The 22,853-nt window shown below is 42.2% G+C and overlaps 1 long non-coding RNA gene across 2 annotated transcripts; it reads right to left on the bottom strand.

Annotated features, from left to right (window-relative positions):
- Positions 1–2,219: 2,219 nt before the first annotated feature.
- Positions 2,220–22,255, bottom strand: LOC309362672. Of its 2 annotated transcripts, XR_014165070.1 has the most exons (5): positions 22,097–22,255; positions 11,978–12,059; positions 4,705–4,812; positions 3,800–3,916; positions 2,220–2,278 (listed from the first exon to the last, which is right to left on the bottom strand). It is a non-coding gene; the product is annotated as an uncharacterized lncRNA (long non-coding RNA). The 2 variants fall into 2 exon arrangements; XR_014165071.1 differs by lacking the exons at positions 11,978–12,059; positions 22,097–22,255 and having other exon boundaries at positions 4,705–4,970.
- Positions 22,256–22,853: the final 598 nt, after the last annotated feature.

Here is a 22,853-nt window from a genome sequence, read left to right as displayed (position 1 = left end):
CCCAAGGTTATTTATTTTGTTTTTAAATCATATTGACAGATATACTTATTCATGAAAGAGATTAATTAATTTTCTCTCAAAAGAAAAAGGCACCTCAGGTTGTATAAAACTCATGAACAGGAAAACAGAACCTTCACAACTAAATCTTCAAAAATAATTTTGCATGCGCATGTATGTCCTCCATACTGCACAGAGTGCATTATTATCCCTCAATGTCCTTGTGTCATAAACCTACCAGCACTAGCATTGCAACAATTCAGGCATTGCTAGCAGTTTATTCCCGTTAGCCTAGACAAGTGTCATTATCACCTTCTGCAAATTTATTGGCTATTCTGGGCAGTTTGACAGAACCACTTCCTGACGTCTCCTCTTTCTGCAACTGCTATTTATCACAACCAATGACAGCAGGGCTATCTATACAGGGAATGTGATACCTGGAGCCTCTTTCTCCTCTAGGTTTTCCTTCCTGTGTATCTTGTTTGCTTCTTACTCAGATGTCACATCTGGCTTGCTTTTTCTAAGATATTTTTAGGTTAAAAGTGGAGCGAGTGTCTCTGTGAATGAATTACCGTACATGCTTTTCATTTTATACAGGGGGACATAAACATGGGAGTCAGCTTCCTCTATTTGATTCACTATTGGGTATGGATGTTAAAAAATTAAATTCCCTGTTGATTGACTATTTGTTAAAACCATGTATATAGCACTTTTCATTTCGAAAAGTACAGAGGCTGTTCAAAAACAAAGCAACAACAAAATAATATAAGAATAAAAAAAAAGCTCAGTAAAACAAAGTTTAGTAGTGAAGCTCACACCATTGTTTCCCAGCCTAGACTCATATTTGAGTAAGTGGGAATAAAAGGACTATTATTATGACTGACTGACTGATTGATTATTTTGTATACTGCCCTTCATCTGAAGATCAGGGGGTGGTTCATAACATAGAACCCAAAATACATAATAAAACAAGAAAAAAACAATAACCCCCATCCCACAAACACATTTAAAAGGGCATAGAATGTTGATCAGCCAAAGTCCTGGTTTAAGAAAAACATTTTCACCTGGCACCTAAAGATATGTAATGAAGGCGCCTGGTGAACCTGTCTGTGGAGAGAAATCTACAAGTGGGAAACCACCACAGAAAAGGCCTGTTCTCATGTTGCCACCCTCCAGACCTCTCACAGTGGAGGGTCCAAGTCGGTTCATATGGGAAGAGATGGTCCTTGAGGAATTGTGGTCCTAAACCATTTAAGGCTTTATAGGTCAAAACCTCACTTTGAATTGAGCCTGGAAACTAATTGAAAGCCAGTGCAGTTGGGCCAGGATCCCTGTAATATGCTCATACCGCCTTGCCCTGATGAACAACCTAGCCACTGAATTCTGCACTAGCTAAAGTTTCTGAATCATCTTCAGAGGATGCCCAATGTATAACATGTTGCTGTAATCTAACCTAGAGGTTACCAGAGCATAGATGACAGAAGTTAAACTATGTCTGTCCAGATAGGGGTGTAGCTGAGCCACCAGATGAAACTGATGGAAGGCATTCTGCGCCACCGAAGCCACCTGAGCCTCAAACAACAGCAGAGGATACAGAAGTACCCTTGAGCTATGTACCCACTCCTTCAGAGGGAGTGGAACCCCTCAAGAGCAGGCAACCTGCCACCCATCCAGTCTAGGGAAACACCTACTAACAGTACCTCAATCTTACCTGGATTCAGTTTGATCCCTCTCTCAGTGGCGTAGCGTGGGTTGTCAACACCCGGGGCAAGGCAGGTGGCGCTGTGGGTTAAAGCCTCAGCGCCTAGGACTTGCCGATTGAAAGGTCGGCGGTTCGAATCCCTGCGGCGGGGTGCGCTCCCGCTGCTCGGTCCCAGCGCCTGCCAACCTAGCAGTTCGAAAGCACCTCCGGGTGCAAGTAGATAAATAGGGACCGCTTACCAGCGGGAAGGTAAACGGCGTTTCCGTGTGCGGCTCTGGCTCGCCAGAGCAGCGATGTCACACTGGCCACGTGACCCGGAAGTGTCTCCGGACAGCGCTGGCCCCTGGCCTCTCAAGTGAGATGGGCGCACAACCCCAGAGTCTGTCAAGACTGGCCCGTACGGGCAGGGGTACCTTTACCTTTTACCTTTAACCCGTGGATTTGCGCCCCCTAACCCTAACCCCCAGATGTTGTGCCCGGTGCGGCCGGCCCCCCCTGCACCCCCCACGCTACACCACTGCCCTCTCATCCAGTACATTAACGAGGCAAGACAACAGTCCAGCACATCCACTGTCACACCTGCCGGTGAAAAGGAGAAGTAGAGCTGCTCTTATCAAACTTGGGACTATTTTTATTTCATTTTTTTTAAAAAAATATTTATATATCCTCCTTCATGGAAAACTCCAGGTGGTTTACAACAATTAAATAAGAACCATGCTGTACAAGAACACACCACCCCACCAGAAAATCCACAGTAACAAAATTAAAATACTGTGAGCTAGGTAACTACATCAGCGAATGTTTAGAAAACACAGAACACTACAATATTCACCATGTCTACTCAGAAGTTAGTCAGATTGCAGCCCAGTTCTTCAGCAAGCACCTAAAACCAGTCAACGTTTGTGCTTGCCTAACATGTAGTGCAGGTAGGGGATCTGAATGCAATTATAAATAGACTATCAGGAGGTGTGCTTTTCTGATCACTGCCCTTGGACAATTATTCTCAAGTAGCTTTTCTCTGCTTTACTCTCTCTTTTACAAAGCATACTGAGTACATGGATGACAAATATTTGGCCTTTGAATTCAGGATTGTTATGATGTAGCATTTAGCGGGGGGTTCCTTTCTTCTGTTTCTAAATGTATTTATTCTAAAGATCTCAGAGTAGCTACTGATTAAATGACCATATACAATAAAAATGGGAAAATACATGAACTCCATATACCCAACTTTTAAGTTGTGTGGCAGTGATATCTCAAAGTTAGGCATCAAAAGCTTGAGTAATGAGCCGCACTTGGACCTGGTGTCTAATTATCAATGGATGTGTCAAGAGGGCAGAAGTGCTGCAGCTGAGAACAGTTGCTCACAAGTCCCTGAGTAAGAAGGGACTTCACCCACAGATCTTAACTCCTGGGTAGGAACACACAGAACCCAACAGAACGGGGACTAGAACATCAATAGTAGCACCATGTCGCTGGAGGGAGATGAACAGGACCGAGAGTTGAGGACAACACACAGAACACTTGCCATGGAAGCAAGGTTATCAAGGAACACACCTCCCTGTATCAGGGGGCAAAGAACAAAAATAATATCTGAATTACGTGCCAGCCAGGAGTGTGGTACCAATCTGGAAGCAGGCATAATACAGATTTTAGTTGCAAATGAGGGGGATCATTCAGAACCAAGGAAGGAGACACAGAAGGGCCAAAATGCAGCAACTAAGCTCAGCAGCACACAATACCTTGAGTGCTGGTGTTGCTAATGTAAGTAAGTAATAACACTTTTACTTAGCAGGACTTCAGGACCTGGTTTGTCCTTTTTCTCCACTGCAGCCCTGCCCGTATTGAGAAAAGCTGCCCTGGTTAGGTTATGGCCTCCTGCTGCTATGGTTTAATGGCACAGGATTGCTATTGGAAAGAAGGGGGCGAACAGCTACTTAACTGTGGATAGCTCTCTTCCATGCAGAAACTGCTAGGTATTTTCTAATACTAGCGAGGAATTCAAGGAAACATTCCTATGCAATGAATTAAAGAATTAAAAATAATTAGAAGACATGCTACAAAGGGACCACTAGATGGTAGTACTGCACAAAATAGTCTTACAACAATCAATGCAAGTAGATGGAGATGTCAAGCAGCTGTATTAAATTCCCTTCTATTTGGGGCATTTGACTCTTCACTGCACCCTCATCCTTCACTGTGTCTCAGAAGAAATGTTTCCTTTGCAAAAAAAAAGTTGTTATTTGTGTATGGTTTTTTTCAATAGGACCATGCAATCTTCTGAGATGCACATCTTTCTTAAACTGGTAATACCAGGGATTTTGGTTTTTAAAGGGTGAGGCATTTTTTCGAAGCATGGACCCTTGCATGCATCAGACAAATATATGTTGGTTCCACAATGTATTATTGAAGTTCTGGGCCACAGCTCTTCATGTGTTGTTTTCAATTTAAACTTGCTTTTGTGTAATGTTCACTAGCTGTTAGCCAGCAGAATTCTCTGGAGAAGGGAGCACCCTCTGAAAGAGACTGGTGCGTTTTGTGTGTGTGTCTTGGGAAGGTGCTTGGGGGAAGAGGAAGAGGCGAAGTCTTGCTGCATAAGCAGAAATCCATTTTGGTGATATTGGATATTATTCCCCAATGTATTTAGGGTATACAATCCAAGGAAGAAAGTATGTCTTTTCTGTGGCCTACAGTAGTTACCCTGCTTCTGTGAGTTGCTATAAATATTGACAAGCTAACAAATAGTGTATCTGGCAGCATTTATGCCTTTCTTAAATTATATAAAATATCTGGATATCATGCGTGTGTGTTGCTTGCCTCCTGGGTGTGGAACATCAGCTGATGAACTAGAGCTGGGCTTCAAAGCTTCTGCTTTCCAGTGGGAAGCCTACAAAGGAACTCTCCTTCATCTGCCCAACTTATATTATTTTATTAAAATATGTTAATCTGATACAGCAAACAAACAGAAGGCCTGTAAAAAGTTCTTCATTGCTACAGTGTGGGCTCACCTCATAAATCCTTTATTCCTTGTATACAATATTTAAGGGAGGGGTCGTCAACTGGAGGTCTCAGGCCAAATCTGACCATATGAGAATCTTTGCCTCCTTCCCTGTTACCTGGAGTTAAAGAAAAGAAATTGGCAGCTATACTAACAGAACTTGATGCAAGTCTATGAACTCTGTCCTCTCATAGTAGCCATCCAGAAAAACTAGCTACTGATCACAGTTGTGTTTTTTTTAAAGATGTTTACACTGAAACCTAAACATTTTTACTAGAGTGTAAAAAAGCTAAAGCTAAAGGACCCCTGGATGGTTAAAAAGGTAAAGGTATCCCTGCCCGTACAGGCCAGTGGTGTCTGACTCTAGGGTTGTGCGCCCATCTCACTTAAGAGGCCGGGGGCCAGCACTGTCCGGAGACACTTCCGGGTCACGTGGCCAGCGTGACGAAGCTGCTCTGGCGAACCGGCACCAGAGCAGCACACGGAAACGCCGTTTACCTTCCCGCTATAAAGCGGTCCCTATTTATCTACTTGCACTTAGGAGTGCTTTTGAACTGCTAGGTTGACAGGAGCTGGGACCGAAAGACGGGAGCTCACCCCACCGCGGGGATTCGAACCGCCGACCATGCGATTGGCAAGTCCTAGGCGCTGAGGTTTTACCCACAGTGCCACCCGCGTCCCTCCCTGGATGGTTAGGTCTAGTCAAAGGCGACTATGGGGTTGTGGCGCTCATTTTGCTTTCTTTTTTTTTTTTAATAAATATTTATTAAGATTTTTAAAGACAAAAAAAAAGTACATTAATAATAAACAGTATTGTTTTGTTTTAACAAAGTTTCATGTCATCTTTGAACTTCCTCACGCCTCCCGCTCCCATTTACATCATTAATAAATTTTTGTCAAGCAAATTATCATCTTATTTCCAGCTTGTGTATCAATAAAATACAATAAATTAATTCTCCTTCAAATTTGTTTCTCTTAATCTCTCTTATCATCATTTCCTGATCTATTTTAGTGATGGCCAATTATTTATAACCAAGCATCTTTTTTAACATTCCATTAAATCACAATATTTTTGTAAATAAGTCTTAAATTTCTTCCAGTCCTCTTCTATCCTTTCTTCTCCCAGGTCTCGGATTCTGCCAGTCATCTCCGCCAATTGCATATAGTCCATCAGTTGCATCTGCCATTCTTCCAGTGTGGGTAGATCTTGAGTTTTCCAATTCTTGGCAAGTAGTATCCTTGCTGCTGTTGTCGCATACATGAAAAATGTTCTATCTTTCTTTAACACCTTCTGGTCGACAATGCCCAGGAGGAAGGCCTCTGGTTTCTTAGTGAAGGTATACTTAAATACCTTTTTCAACTCATTATATATCATTTCCCAGAAGGCCTTCACCTTAGGGCAGGTCCACCAGAGGTGGTAGAATGTTCCTTCACTTTCCTTACATTTCCAACATTTGTTATCTGACGAATGGTATATTTTGGCAAGTTTAACTGGGGTCATGTACCATCTGTATATCATTTTCATTACATTTTCTTTCAAAGCATTACATGCAGTAAAATTCAACCCAGTGGTCCACAACCTTTCCCAGTCCTCAAACATAATGTTATGCCCAATGTCCTGTGCCCATTTTATCATAGCCGACTTAACCATTTCGTCTTGTGTATTCCATTTCAACAGCAAGTTATACATTCTTGAAAGTACCTTAGTCTTAGGTTCTAACAGTTCTGTTTCCAACTTCGATTTCTCCACCTGGAATCCTAACTTTTTATCACTTTTAAAAATTTCCTTAATCTGAGCGTAGTGTAACCAGTCTCGCACTTTATCCTTCATTTCCTCCATACTCTGCAATTTCCAATTGTCTCCTTCTTTTTCTAGCAGTTCCCAATATTTTGGCCAATAGGCTTCCATATTGGTTCTTTTTCGGGCCTTAGCTTCCAAAGGTGAAAGCCACCTTGGTGTTTTATTTTCCAGTAAGTCTTTATATTTTGTCCAGACATTAAACACTGCTTTTCTGACAATATGGTTCTTAAAGGCCTTATTGATCTTGACTTTATCATACCACAAATATGCATGCCAACCAAACGCATTGTTATAACCTTCCAGATCTAAGACATCAGTGTCCTCAAGAAGTAGCCAATCTTTTAGCCAGCAGAGAGCTGCAGCTTCATAGTACAACCTTAAGTCTGGCAGGGCAAAGCCCCCTCTTTCCTTTGCATCTGTTAATATCTTAAACTTAATTCTGGGCTTTTTGCCCTGCCAGACAAATTTGGAAATATCTCTCTGCCACCTCCGGAAACACTCTGTTTTGTCCACAATTTGCAATGTTTGAAACAAAAACAACATCTTTGGCAGCACATTCATCTTAATTGCAGCAATTCGGCCTAACAAAGAAAGCTTCAGCTTTGCCCAACTTTCCAAGTCTCTCTTAATTTCAGACCAACATTTTTCATAATTATCTTTGAATAGACTCAGATTCTTGGCTGTTATATTAACCCCTAGGTATTTTACCCTTTTCACCAGTGATAATTCTGTTTCTCTCTGAAACCGTTCTGACTGTTTCTGTCATGTTTTTCCCTAGCACCTTCGTTTTTTGTTTGTTTAGCTTAAATCCTGCAACCTGACCAAAGTCATGTATCAGTTGTAATACTCTTTTCGTACTAGATTCTGGCTCCTGCAATGTCAAAACTAGGTCATCTGCGAAAGCTTTCAGTTTATATTGTTTCGCTCCGACCTGGATCCCCCTCACCAACTGGTCACCTCTAATCATATTCAAGAGCACCTCCAGAACTGAGATAAATAACAGAGGGGAAATCGGGCAGCCTTGTCGTGTTCCTTTTTCAATTTTAAATTCTTCCGTTACCACATTGTTAACTATCAATTTAGCTTTTTGTTCTGAATATATTGCATCAATCCCATTTTCAAAACCCCGCCCCACTCCCATTTCTTTTAAATTTCCCTTCATAAATTTCCAAGAGATGTTATCAAAGGCCTTCTCCGCGTCTATAAATATCAGCACTGCTTTAGTGTTTATATCTGTTTGCAAAAGTTCCAAAATATCAATAATGTTCCTTGTGTTTGCGAACATATGTCTACCTGGGAGAAAGCCAGCCTGGTCCTTGTGAATTACTTCATTCAGAACTTTTTTGAGTCTGCCTGCCAAAACATCAGCAAATATTTTGTAATCCACATTTAAGAGGGAGATGGGGCGATAGTTCTTAAGTTGTGTCTTTTCAGTTTCTGATTTTGGTATCAACGTGATAAAAGCTTCCTTCCACGATTCCGGCGTGGCGCTCATTTTGCTTTCAGGCCGAGAGAGACTACGTTTGTCCACAGACAGCTTTCCATGTCATTTGGCCAGCATGACTAAACTGCTTCTGGTGCAACAGAACACCATGACGGAAACCAGAGCACACAGAAATGCCATTTACCTTCCCGCCACAGCAGTACCTATTTATCTACTCACACTGGTGTGCTTTCGAACTGCTAGGTTGGCAGGAGCTGGGACAGAGCACCCTGTCACAGGGATTTGAATCACCAACCTTCTGGTTGGCAAGCCCGAGAGGCTCAGTCAGAATGCTTTGGGTTGTACTGTTATTACTGTTATTTCAGCGATGAGGGATGGTTATCAGCATGAAATTATAGCATCATAATGTGTGAGCTAGTGCTGTGTGTAATGGCAAGGAAGAGGAGACCTCATCTGTATTTTTCTCCTCTTAATCTCAGTAGTTCAGCAGGAAGGCATCACCAGCTGCCATCTATATTGGTCATCACTCTAATCTAAATTTATATTTGTGTGACCACCTGCCTTTGGCCTTGAAGCAGCCAATTGCTTGGCTCGCCACTGTTGCTCTGAAGAGCAGAGGCAGCAGATGTGATAGATGATCAAATATTTGCTTTGATGGTAAATAAGGGGGTGGAGGAGACAGCAAGGACTGCATATACAAGAATGGTTAGCATTGTCCAGGAGTGCTTAAACAAATAAATATCAAAGTGGTTTGTTAACAACAGAAGTGCAGTAAACAAGAGTATTTTCATGATAAAGAGGTCTCTCATACATTTTTGAGAAAGCATGATATTTTTGAGAATGCATTGTCCTGTATCCATCTGCCCATATATTAACATCAGAGGAAGATAACTTTCCTGGTGGTTGCTGGATAGGTGTGTAGTGGAGGACAACAACAATTTCTCCATGCATGCCTCTAAAGAGAGGGAATTCTAGAGTTAGGGAGCAATCTCACACCCCACCAAAATGTGCAAGACTTGCCAGCAAGACTGCAAGCTGCTCAGAGTAGCAGGGAAAGTTCCCCTCCTCTGGGGTAGCCTGAACAGCACTTGTTTAAGGCCTTCTGGAGCCCTGAAAAGCACACCCTGTATGTTCTTTATTGTATAGTCATACATTACTCTGAAGCATAGATGTGCGCGTGAGGTGTGTCAGCCACACTCTAATGCTTAGGCAGACCCCCTTCTTTGTTTAAGGGGGAGGGGGGATTAAGGGAAGCAGAGGGTTGCAGGAAAAATAAAAATGCTGGAACAGATCTGCAGCTTCTGCCTGCATCTGTCTCTGGTGATTGGCTCCAGAAGCAGCAATAATGGAGGAAGAGGAAGTTTCTCCTCTGCAGGATTCATTCCAGCCTTTTTCTTCTGCCTGTGCCTGTCACTGTCTCGTGCCTCTGTCTCCATTGGAGCTTTGCTGGCTACCTTTTGCAGAGAGGTCCATGGGAGTGAGGGGCTGCTTGCGTGGTGTGCAAACAAGGAGAAAGAGGAGTCACCCAGCCCTTGGCCATCCCGATCTGTCCTGCTCTGGTCAACTTGGCACAGATCTTCTTCTCTGTGGGAAAAATCTCTTTCGGATTCTTGACCACTTTTGTTGAGGTTGTCATGTTGGCTTTTTGCCTCTGTGCCTCTTCCTTGTCCTTATTTATTTGCCCTGTTGTTTCCGATACCACCACTCCCTTCTTCCTTCGTTGAAATAAATAATCAATAAAAATATATGGGTGCACACCCCAATGCTCTTAAGGAATGTCTAAAGGCAACACCCCTTTCATATTCCAGTGATAGAAATCTTACTAACGTATGCCACTAGCCTGGCTGTGAGTGCTCCAGTAAGGAAGAAAAGTACTCCCCCTGCTGGTCTCCTACTGGATCTAAGCCTGATACTATACAGCAGTGGTTTTCAACCAGTGTGCTGTGGCACCCTGGGGTGCCTTGAATGATGGTCAGGGGTACCGCGGGCAACACTGACCTCTGTCCCTCATTCCTTCCCTCCCTTCTCTGATGCCCTCTCATGTCTCTGTCTCCCAAAGGCTTGCATAGCTGTTCGTTGCAGAAGCCCTGGCTACAAGCTCCGCAGGCAAGTGGTGCCTCTGGGACTGGCCAGGGGGTGCTTCCCAGGCCCCTGTGGGGCAGTGTGAGGAGGCACCTCTCTTTGGGGCAGAGGGGCAGCTCAGAGACCAGGGGTGGCAGCTGCGGTTGCCCAGGGGAGAGGAGAAGAGGCTGAGGGAACACTCCACAACGGACTGTGTTTGAAAAGCAGGTCTGCAGGCAAGGGGTGACACAACTAGGTTCCTGAGCTTCACAGGGATGCTGCAGAAAGAATGTAGTTGGTCAAGGGAGCTGTGGACTCAAAAAGGTTGAAAACCTGCTATCCAGCAATGAGTTTTGCAGTAACAGCAACAATGTCAGTGTGACCACAGTGTGTGAAGTGACTAGACTATTGAATTTAAATATGAAGCCTGCCATGTGACCTAAGGCTAATTAACTGCTTTCTCTGCCTAATTTACCTCAGGAAGTCATTGTGAGATTCAAACAGTGCTTGGAGCTTTTATTCTCTTTGAGTATTGTATACACCCTTACACACACACACAATCGGTTGCATACACAAGAAGAGCCACGAGCAAGTTCCTTGAAATGGGCTATTTGTGAAGGGCATCATCAGAAGTATTAACTTATGGCAAAGAACAACATTATTAACACAAAAAACCTGCTCAAGTCAGCTGTTTCCTGAAAACAAAATAAAAACAAAACAATATTTTACAAACAAACCAGAGCATTTGAGTGCTTTATAGATCAAAATGTTTAGGTAATTTTGAGACGTTGCCACTTGCTGTTTGTAGTAAAGACATAATACTTGTGCTAAGGACAAACATCCCTATTAGGCTGAAATCCCACTGCATTGAATGGGACTGAATCAGAATAAGCCATTCATTGGATCAGGCTGCACACAGCAACAGAGCCTTAACTGTCCTGTTATCCTTCTATTATGTTTGAACTGTGGCAGCAGTTCCTACAAGTGCACCCTACTGATCTAGTTGCATGTGCTCATGTACCCTTGGAGCTTGTGCACAGGTGAGCTGCTCCATGAATTCCAATAAAGGTAGCCGAAAAATATGTGTGAATTGTGGACATGTGAACCATCTCTCTGCATTTGAATGAATAGGACGGCTTTGTGGGCAGAGAACTGTGTGTGTTGCTTGATCCAGGGGACCTGTGTTTATCTCCTTCTTACCCAGGAAGTCTTAATAGCAAGCAGTTGCTGTAGTATTTTTTCCAGCCTATTCCTCTAGCCCCAGCCATATCTGTTTCCTGAGCTATAGTCTGCTTGACAATGAGTTATTATAAACTTGCACTCTGAAAGCCATTTCTTGGTATACATTTCGGTTTTCTGCATCCAGAATAACATCATAGAGTTGGGTGTAAGTGTAACTGTGCTTCCCATTTGTGGCATAATTGTAATCCACTGCTTTGCTGTTTGTTTACATGTGATAGGATCTTAGTCCAAAGAACTACAGTAGCAAAGTTCATAAATATTCAGTGTACAACAATTTTAATTCATCTTCATGAGAAAAATTCTTGTTTAAGGAAGTGGGCTCTAATTTAAAATCCTGCCATTTATAAATAGGGAGCTGTTGCACAAAGGAAGCACTTTGTACATTCAGTAGAGTATCATATGATGGCAAAAGCACATGAGGGTCACCCTAAGGATTACCTCATACAGCAGTGAATGAAACACATATCTCTTAAATGAAAATTGTGTCAGGAGAAACTATCTACTTTCAGATGTTGTGGTTTATAGTCTCTGATGACTCATAAAATGCAGAGGAATTTATATGTATAGATTTATTTATCATGAGCATATTTTGGGAATCTTCAGTAATGTGAAAAGCACACCACCAGGAAGAACAGAACTGTGCACAAAATGTTTTCCTTCTGGATCAATATCAATGCATTATGGTCAGCAAAAATGAATGATTATAGAAATTCAAGTTGAACCGATCCTCCTTACCCCTTGTGTGTTGCTGCTCTTGCGGTGTAAGGAGACAATGAAGAAAAGCTCCACGTTAAAATATTTCATTTTGCGCCGGAGACTGAAAAATAAAATTTGAACTAAAGCAGCTATCCTCATTTACTGGAAATATTGCGTTTACAATGATAACCTCAAATCAAGTATCACATACCACAGATTCTATTATCTCCAGCTCTAATTACGAGATGGTAAGTACCAGGAAATGTCTCACTTAACTCAGTGACAAAACATGATTAGGACTGAGCTGTTTTGTCAAATCATTGCTGAAGAAGTGGAAAATCATAACAGAAACTTGTAACGCCTACCTGCACGAAATATACTCCAAAGAATGGTCGACATGACAGATGTGGAATCCTAATACACAGGAAGTACCATGAAGTGTAGTTTCTAAAGGGTATTTTGACACTGCTTACTAATAAAATATATAGTTGGTGTTGTATATGAATGCTTAAGTCCTTTTTCCCTATCGTAATAACACTGCCTCTCCGTGATTATTTGAATTTTCATTAGCTGCCAGAGACGACAATTTATTAAGTATAACCTACATTTTTAGTCATTCTGGCAGGTTCTCTTTTCTGATGTGATTTGTAATGTCAACTCTACTGCAGAATATTAGATGGCAGCAATGAGTAATAGATGAGTCTTACATTTTGCCTTGGGAGGCAAATAAAATTCAAACCACATTAGTTAAGGAGCACTGGAGCTGAACTCCTCCCCCTCCTCCCCTACCCACCCAGGTTTTGTAGTGTTTCCTGTGGCAGCTTAAAGGAAACCACAAGCACTGAAAGATCATCAACCATGTTCTTTCATGAATGAGATACATAAGTCTTGTTTTAATTCCACACTGGCTTTCCAGAATTAATGGTATGGCCACACTGATAAGCATCCCCTCCTCCTCTCCAAGAAACCAAACACAGGAAATACACTTTTGGCCTGATCCTACAAAGCTGTTATGTCATTCCCATATGTATAAGCACAGGGCTCCACCACCCCCCAGCCGGAACTTGCCAGAACTCAGTTCTGCCTCCTCTCAGGTGGGTGCCTATTGCCATTGTAAAAAAAAAAAACCAAGGGTGGTGTTCATAATGAGTTCTGGCACCTCTTTTTCTTGAAAAATAGCACCGTATAAGGATTTGCTCATAAAAAACAGCAGATATCATGGCAAAATAATGCACCTTCCTTGTTGCTCTGTTCCCATGATAAAGGTAAAGGTAAAGGGACCCCTGACCATTAGGTCCAGTTGTGATCCGACTCTGGGGTTGCGTCGCTCATCTCACTTTGTTGGCCGAGGGAGCTGGCATACAGCTTCCGGGTCATGTGGCCAGCATGACTAAGCCGCTTCTGGCGAACCAGAGCAACGCACGGAAACACCATTTACCTTCCTGCAGGAGGTACTTATTTATCTACTTGCACTTTGACGTGCTTTCAAACTGCTAGGTTGGCAGGAGCAGGGACCGAGCAACGGGAGCTCACCCTGTTGCGCGTATTCGAACCGCCAACCTTCTGATCGGCAAGTCCTAGTCTCTGTGGTTTAACTCACAGCGCCACCCGTGTCCCTGTTACCATGATACCCAACCTTAAATCCCAACACTAGCTTTCTGTCCACTCCTGGATCCAGCATAAATCCTTTGTCCTTACCTTCAAAGCTCTGGTCCTCCCCACACCATCTTACTACTCTTATGACCCAAACCTCACTTTCTTGTCATCTTTAGTCCTCCAGCTCTGCCTCTTGACCATCTGCTCCCTCAAAGGACTCCCCCCCCCTTCGTTGTTATGCTTGTAACAACCTATGTCTTGTAACCTGAACTGCAACCCTTTTTGGCCGAAAAAGCAGGGTAAAAAAAAAAAGCTTTAAACAAACAAACAAACAAACAAACAAACAAACAAACAAACAAACGGGTTTATCCAACCCAACATGTCTCTCTGTAATCTGGCACATAATTTTAATCTAATTAATTGCTACGAGTTTCTCCATTATCATCCTATTAGAGGCAAGAAGGCACCCTTTAGAAAATGGAAGTCTTGTCCAAATGAGAACAAAAGAGAAGACAAACTTTGGCAAAAGGAATGCAAGCAGACGAGAAGGAATGCATAAGAAATATTCTAGGAGTGCATGGCTAAAAACAAAAAAGATAAGCATAAAAAACCCACTTTAATTATATTAGTAGGCAGCAAGAGACTGGCGAGGGAGGTGGCGGAACGCTTGGATGACAAGGGAGTCAAAGGTGATACAAGTGTGAGTTCAAGTGCTATGGGTCACATCCAACCTGTACGTTTAAAGCACTTGGCTACCCCCAAAGAATCCTGGGGACTGTGTTTACCTCTCACAGAGCCACAGTTCCCAGAACACTTCACTACAGTTCCCAGGATTCTTTGCAGGGTGTCATGTGCTTTACTTTTTTTTTTTCATATATTTTTATTGAATTTTAGCAACACAAAAAAGAAAAACTTATTTGTATCCCATTACATCTCATCTCTCTTCTCTGTTTAGACCTCCCTCAACTTTCCCGACAATCTTTCGCACCCTCTATCCTATCTACACATTTCTTAGCTTCAACATTACCATTAAACGTTACAATTCTTTCTATGTTTCTCTTTGCGTAATGTTCCTCACTCTTTCACAAAGCTTCTTTGAAACACACTAACGTTGTCTGTTCCTCACATACGATTTCCAAATAATCCGTAAATTTCCCCCAGTTTTCCAAAAATTTCTGATCTTTTTGATATCTTATTTTGCCTGTTAATTTGTCCAATTCTGCGTAATCCATAAGTTTAGCCCTCCAGTCTTCCAGAGTCGGGACCTCTTTTCCTTTCCAATTCTGGGCCACCAGCATCCTTGCCGCCGTAATAGCATATTGAAAAAATTTACAGTCTTTCCTTATTATATCCCTTCTTGTTATTCCTAATAGAAAAATTTCTGGTTTTTTAACAAAATTATATCCTAATATTTTCTTCAGTTCACTGTGTATAGTCCCCCAAAATTCCCTTATTTTGCTGCACTCCCACCACATGTGCATGAATGTACCCTCCTTCTCTCCACACCTCCAACATTTATTACTGATTTTATACATTCTAGCTAATCTTACTGGCGTCAGGTACCATCTATACACCATCTTCATTGAGTTCTCTTTTAGGGAGACACAGGCTGTAAATTTTATGTTTTCGTTCCATATTTTGTACCAATCATCTATTTCTATGTTTTGTCCCAAATCTCTGGCCCATTGAATCATCGTATCTTTCACCCCCTCATCCATCGTATACCATTCTAACAAGATTTTATACATTTTTGAAATCACCTTATGGTTGTTATTCACTATTTCTATTTGAAATTTGGATTCTCTTTCTCTATACCCTTTTTCTTTTTCATCCCTCTTAAACATTTCGTTTATTTGGAGGTAGTGTAGCCAATCATAAACCTGCCCTTTTATTTCCTCGTATGGTTTTATCCTCCATTTTCCCCCTTCCTTCCTCACCAATTCTCCATAAGTCGCCCAGTTGTCTCTCATATTAACTTTTTTAACTGCCAACACCTCTAATGGGGACAGCCAATGTGGGACTCCGACTTCCAGAATGTTTTTATATCTATCCCATACCTCCAGCAAGGCTCTCCGAAAGATATGGTTTTCAAATGATTTATAACCCTTTTTCTTCTCCTTCCATAAATGGGCGTGCCATCCAGCTCTATTATCGAATCCTTCCAGATCTAACAGCTTTGTGTTTTTCAGGTTGATCCATTCTTTCAGCCAACATAAGCATGCTGACTCATAATATATCTTTAAGTCGGGCAGGGCAAAACCCCCCCTTTCCTTTGCATCTATCAATAATTTATGTTTAATTCTTGGTTTTTTCCCCTGCCAAACATATCTTGCGATCAACCTCTGCCATTCTTTAAAAATCAACGTTCCTTTTAAGATCGGTAGCATTTGGAATAGGAATAACATTTTGGGCAATACTGACATCTTAATTAGAGAAATTCTGCCCCAAATGGATAATTTTAGTCTATTCCATATTATCAAGTCCTTCTTAATTTTATTCCATGTCGGTGTATAGTTATTCTGGTATAGGTCGATATTTTTTGGGGTCAGCCAAATTCCTAAGTATTTCACTTTTTTGACGATTTCAATTCCTGTTTGTTGCTGCAATTCTTCCGTCGCTGATTTCTCCATATTTTTAACCATGATTTTTGTTTTCTTCCTATTTATTATGAACCCCGCTACCTCTCCAAATTTCTCAATTTCATCCAATATTTCTGTAGCTGACTCCAGCGGATCTTCAGCCGTCAGCACCAAGTCATCTGCGAAGGCTCTTACTTTATGTTGGTCTTTTCCTACCGCCACCCCTTTTATTCTTTCTTTTTTCCTTATTGAGTCTAGTAACACCTCCAGAACCATGATGAATATCAATGGGGACAGTGGACAGCCTTGTCTAGTGCCTTTTGAGATTTTTATTTCTTCTGAAATCACACTATTTACTATCAATCTGGCTCTTTGCTCCGTGTATATCGCCTTTACTCCGTTGAAAAAATCGTTGCCCATATCCCTCTGTTCGATGTTTTTCAGCAGAAAGTCCCATGATACATTATCAAATGCTTTTTCAGCATCCACAAACATTAGCATTGCCTGCTTCTCATTCCTAGCAGACAGATATTCTATAATATTTACAATATTTCTCACATTGTCTCTCATCTGTCTGCCGGGAAGGAAGCCTGCCTGATCTTCATGTATAATTCCTTGTAAAACCTTTTTCAGCCTTTCTGCCAGTATCCCTGCGAAGATTTTATAATCCGTATTCAATAGGGAGATTGGCCTATAATTTCTGACTTGCGTCAGATCTGCATCGTCTTTTGGAATAAATGTTATGAGTGCTTCTCTCCACGTCTCCGGAATCTCTTTCTCCTTCAAAATCATATTCATCACTTCTTTCATTGGTTGTATCAGAGTTGTCTCTAGTTCTTTATAGTACCTTGCTGTAAAGCCATCTGGTCCCGGGGCTTTTCCATTTTTCAGTTTTTTGATTGCCTCTTTTATCTCTTCCAATCTTATTGGGGTGTTCAGTCTCTCTTGTGCCTCTGTTGGAATCTTCTGTACTTCTTTCTCTTTTAAATATCTTTCTATTTTCCTTGTGTTGTTCTTTTCTTTCCTTCTATACAGTTGTTTGTAGAAATCCAAAAATCCTTTCCTAATCCCCTTAGGGTTGGTTATCTCCTCTCCACCCACCTCTATTTTGTTTATTGTATTTCGCTCTTTTCTTTCCTTAGTCTGCCATGCCAGCCACTTCCCTGCTTTATTTGCAAATTCAAAATTCTTTTGTCTTAATCTTTTAATATTCCATTCAACTTCTTTGTTTATCATCATTTCGAACTCCTTTTGCAACACTTTAATACTTTGTTTGATTCTGGCATTATTTGGCTCTTTTATCAGTTTCTGTTCGTTTTCCATAATTTGTCTTAATAGTTCCTTCTTTTCCTTTTCTCTATTCTTTCTTTTAATCGAGTTCTGTTGGATAAAGTACCCCCTCATCACCGCCTTGCCTGCGTCCCAGACCACACTCTTCTTCGTTCCTTTGTCCCAATTATCTTCAAAATATTCTTTCAATTTCTTCTTCGCCTCTTCAATTACCTTTTGATCATCCAATAAGTAGTCGCTCATTTTCCATCTAAACGATCTTTCTTCCAAACTCTTGATTTCTATTTCCAAAGGACTGTGATCTGAGATTACTCTTGGTTGAATTTCTACCTGGGATATTCTCGGTGCCAGCTCATTTGATATCCAAATTTGGTCAATTCTGGACATAGATTCATTTGGGTCGGAGTAGAATGTGAATTCTTTTCTTAGTGGGTATCTCAGCCTCCAGATGTCTATTAGATTACAGCTCTTTATCATTTCAAAAAAAGACTTAGGTAACTTCCCTTCTTTTGAGCTGTTATTCCTTAGTCTATCCATTTCTAAGGAGACCACCCCGTTCATATCTCCCATCAAAACTATCTTTTGGTCTGCAAATTCTAATAGTTTGTCCTCCAATTTTTTGTAAAATTCGGATTTATTATCATTTGGCGCATAGATCCCGACCACTATTATTTTTTCACCTTGCCAATTGATCTGAATTGCCATCATTCTTCCTTCATCGTCTTTGAATATTTGTTGGGCTTCTATTTTGCTTTTGACGTACATTACCACTCCTCTCTTCTTCTTTTTATCTGAGGATATAAATTCATTGCCTAATCTCTTATTAATCAGGATCCTTCTGTGACCCCTTGCGATGTGGGTCTCTTGTAGACAAATTATGTCTAAGTTTTTCTTCTTTAAAAATTGTTCCACCTTGTTGCGTTTTTTCTTTTCATTCAAGCCATTCACATTCCAGTTCCAGATTTTTAAAGCCATATTATTTTACTTAAATGTATTTAGATGCCTTCCTCCTCTTCTTCCTCCTCTTCCTCTCTCGCCTCTTCTTCCTCCTGTTCCTCGTCTCTCTGGCTGTTTTTCCTCTTTGTCTCTTCTCCTCCTGATGCGCCCTTATCCTCTTCCTCCTCTTCTGCCGTCAGCTCTTTGTATTTCCTTTGAAATTTACTTATCTCTTGCGGATTGGTCAGTCTGTGCCTTTTGCTCTTGTAAAAAAAGGAGATCCCCTCGGGGAACTCCCATTTAAATTCTATATTATTCTTTTTGAGAGTTTGGACTATTGCTTTATAGGGGTCTCTCCGTTTCAATAATCTAATTGGAATGTCCTTGAAAATGATTGTGTAGCTACCGTCTATAATTAGCCTTTTTTCTCTATTTTTTTGAAGGACCAAATTTCTCATGTCCCTATCTTTGAAAATTATGAGGCAGTCTCCTGGATATTTCTTCGCTTTGTTTGTTTTAACCCTCATTCTGAAGACGTTCGATATCATATTTGCTACTTCACCTTCCTGGAGTTCCAGCCACCGCGCCAGCTCTACTATTAACTTTTGTCTGATATTCTCATTCTGCGTTTCTGGTATCCCTCTCATCCTCAGATTTGCTTCCCGTTGTCGAAGCTCACTCATAGAGATGGCATCCCACACTTCTTCTTGGGTTTTGTTGGTCTCCTGGAGTCCCATCTTAGTTTTATCTTCTTCTCGCTTTAATTCTCTTATTTCCGTTTTTATCTTTTTCATCCCCTCTTCTAATGCTTGGGTTCTTTTAGATACTTCCTTAATTTGCCCTTTGAGTTCTCTTACTGTCTCATCTATTTTCTTATCCATTTTTCCAATTCTTGCGTCTACCTGTTCAATTTTTGATTCTAAGTTCTTTTCACTCTGTCTAATTTCACTGAACATTTTTAATATTTCTGCTCTGAAATCAGATTCTTGTTTGGACCCCTTTCTTTCAGTTGGGGTCCCCCCCTCCCCTACCTTTTTCTGCGTGTATGACATTGTGAGATTTTGGTCTGATTCCGCTGAACCGTTTAAATTAAACCCAGTATACCGTTTTTCCCTTCTTCCCACTTCCCGGAGAACCACCTCCCCCCTCCCCCAACAGAAAACTCAATTTAGAAAAAGAATGAGGAAGTCTATATTCCAGTTCCCACTGTCTCCTTAAGTTTGCAGTCTTTGCGAATTTGGTCCGATTTTAGTCTTCTTACTTCTTGCCACCAATTAGGCTAATCCGTTAAATATGAGGATTCAAACTTCACTTCCAAAATTTGATACCCCAGTTCCCTTTTCTTTCTTTCTGAGTCTTCTTGCCCCCAATTGGGCTAATCCCCCTTTCACTGTCTTCCAATCCTGTTTTATCTTCTTGCCCTCAATTGGGCTAACTCCTTTTGGCCGCGATTGAAATCACTTTCCAGAGGCTCCGGAAGCCCCTTAGACAGCGCTCTGTTTTTCGCTTCCAACCCAGTTCCGATGAGTCGGGTGGGTAGGAAGAATAAATAAAGTAGTGATATATTACAATAGTATATTGTGTTGCAGCTTCCTCTTCTACCGCAAGGGCGCTGTTAATCCTGCTAGCCAGGGGGGAGTGAGTGTCTTGAAAGGGCAAAAGAAGAGGAGAGCACCCCAAATCTCAAATCTCCGCTGTGTTCTAATAAGGATTTTCTCTCTGAGAGGGAGATAGGGAGGAACCTTTAGTATATTTTGTTTTGTCCACGTCTCTGCTGGGTAGTAAACCCCCTGTCATGCACTCCCCCTCTTATCCCCTCCTCCTTCTCCTGGTACGTGCTGACCGTGGGGAAAATAATGGCGTCTCTTATTTCTCTTATCTTCTCTCACGCAGTACTTTCAAAAGATCGCACTATCCTTTCTTTCCTTCTACCTTGTCACAGGCTGGGGAAACAGGGACAAAGTCCGTCCAGAGATTATATTGTTTCTTTTAGCTCTCCCCTTGCCTTCCTCCCCTGCTACTTAATATCCAGCACTTTAGAAAGTTTTCAGGGAGAGAGAGTTCTGTCCGCTAGCGACTCGTACGTTTTTTTCCGCTTTGCTTAGCGCTCTGCGTCTAATGCGATCTCGGGTGGAAGTTAAGCTCTCTTAAATTCTTCTTTTCCAACTCGAATTTTAGCTTAATCAAACTTGTACAGCCTCCTTCTTTAATTCGAAATTGTCCTTTTATCTGAGAATCTAGCGTTCCTCCTCCAGGCTCGGGGCTTCGCTCCCCAGAGGCAGTTATGGCTTCCCTCAGCCCGCTTCCCCCCCCGCCGTGCTCTTCGCTCCAAAACGGAGTTACCTGACGGCCGGGGATCAGTGTTTCGGCTCCACGGGAACCTCTGTATCCGTATCGTCCTGCAGATACTTTTCAGGGGTTCGCTGCGCCCTGCGACACCCCTATTTTCCCCCGGAGAGTTCGGGATCCTCCGCAACGAAGAGATCCCCGCCTGGCTCAGAGTCTCGCTAGACCGGAAGTCCGGGTGTCATGTGCTTTACATGTGACCCCATTGCTTAGGATCAGATATCCCTCTTTCTTTTCTAGTACAGTGGTACCTCGGGTTAAGTACTTAATTCGTTCCGGAGGTCTGTTCTTAACCTGAAACTGTTCTTAACCTGAAGCACCACTTTAGCTAATGGGGCCTCCTGCTGCCGCCGGAGCACAATTTCTGTTCTCATCCTGAAGCAAAGTTCTTAACCCGAGGTACTATTTCTGGGTTAGCGGAGTCTGTAACCTGAAGCGTATGTAACCTGAAGCGTATGTAACCCAAGGTACCACTGTACAGATATACACTAGGATGCCAGAGCAAGACAATTTGAGGAAGCAAAGTGATGGCGAGGACTATTTTAGGGTAGCATACTTAAATCCATGTTCGAATAATAGAATTGTAGAGTTGGAAGGGACCCTGAGGGTCATCTAGGTAGAATCTACATACATATAAATAAAGTTCCGAAAATGCTTTTTTTAAAAAGTGTTTTTAAAAATACATTGAATTTTCCATAAAGCTTACCATCGCCATCTAGTGTCACATTGTATATTGCACTTAAAATACACTTAAAATGTTTTATTTGCAGCTGTACAGCTGTGTCTAGTCTAATCCACTGCAATGCAAGAATCACAACACACAGTCTCCCATCCAATTTGAAATTATACTGGACACTGCTTGGCTTTGCAAATGTGCTAGCAGTTGCATTGCTGCCAGTTGTATATACATACCTTAACGTACTGTGACTGAAAGCTAGGAAATTAAAAGTGGTAGTGGGAAATAATTTTCAGGGTGCATCTAGTACCCATCAGCACCATCACCAAGTCACAGAGATGTCACGGGGCACCTCCTCCTCATTTCAGAAGGTAGGGTTGCCCATACGTCAGCAGCAGTGTCCGGGTGGAAATCGATAAAATGTCCAGGAAAAATCGGATGTATCGCAGTCCATGCCAACAGTGCTGTTGTTCAATAAAAATAGCTCAACAACTTTTCTGCTCAGATTTTCACTGTTTGAAATATGGCATCCCTACAGAAAGTGACGGTCAGTTCAATCTTCAGTCAATGCTGCTTATCCGAATGGCGCCCTTGCTCAGCTGATGTATTTATGTTGTTAGGGCATTGACTGTTTACACATTAAGCTGGATTTAAATGAACTAATGTGCATTGTTTTAGTGCTTCTTGTTCTGGGATTGTGCAGACAATGATGAGCACATTCGAATACAGTCATACCTCGGGTTGAAGTAGCTTCGGGATAAGTATTTTCGGGTTGCGCGCTGCGGCAACCTGGAAGTAACGGAGCGCGTTACTTCCGGGTTTCGCCGCTCGCGCATGCGCAAATGGTCAAAAATGACGTCACGCGCATGCACAGAAGCAGCAAATTGCGACCCGCGGGTTGCATTCGCTTCTGGATGCGAACAGGGCTCCGGAACGGATCCTGTTCGCATCCAGAGGCACCACTGTAAATAAGTAAACAATATAAAATAATGATTGGTTTGGCCCTGCCCTGGGCACCCATTCCTCAAATATTTGCCAGGTGTTATCACTTTCCTTCACCTCTCATAGGCAGGCATCTTGGCAGAAGACCTGGCAGTAAGACTCCCTCCCCCAGGTTACTCCAAGAGTGCAGAACACTGAGGAATATTTCTTGTTTTATCTTAAAAGAACAAGAGAGTCTTACCACAAGACCCTTGTTGCTTTTGCTGCACCAGGCTTCGGAGCGGCTACTCTTTGCCCTCCAACAAAAGACCAAAGGCGAAACTTTTCTCTAGGTTGGGACCCCCCCCCCCCCCAGGCAGCTCAGGCCTTCTTTTTACCCACAATCCCCCCGACTTTTAGCGAGGAGGCCAGAAGAGGCTTCTCGCTCTTCCCGGCTGTGGGATGCGAGCGGGGAGTGGAAGAAACCTGAACCCAAAAGGCGCCCACCCCCTTTCCCCGCTCCCGCCAGCCTCTGTGCTGCGGCTGCACCTGGCGCCTTGGCAGGCTGGGC

This window comes from Podarcis melisellensis, assembly GCF_964234715.1.
Source record: "Podarcis melisellensis genome assembly, chromosome: 2".
Classification (NCBI taxonomy): Eukaryota; Metazoa; Chordata; class Lepidosauria; order Squamata; family Lacertidae; genus Podarcis; species Podarcis melisellensis.
The sequence above is the reverse complement of the archived record's forward strand: the minus strand, read 5'-3'. Positions and strand labels throughout refer to the sequence as shown.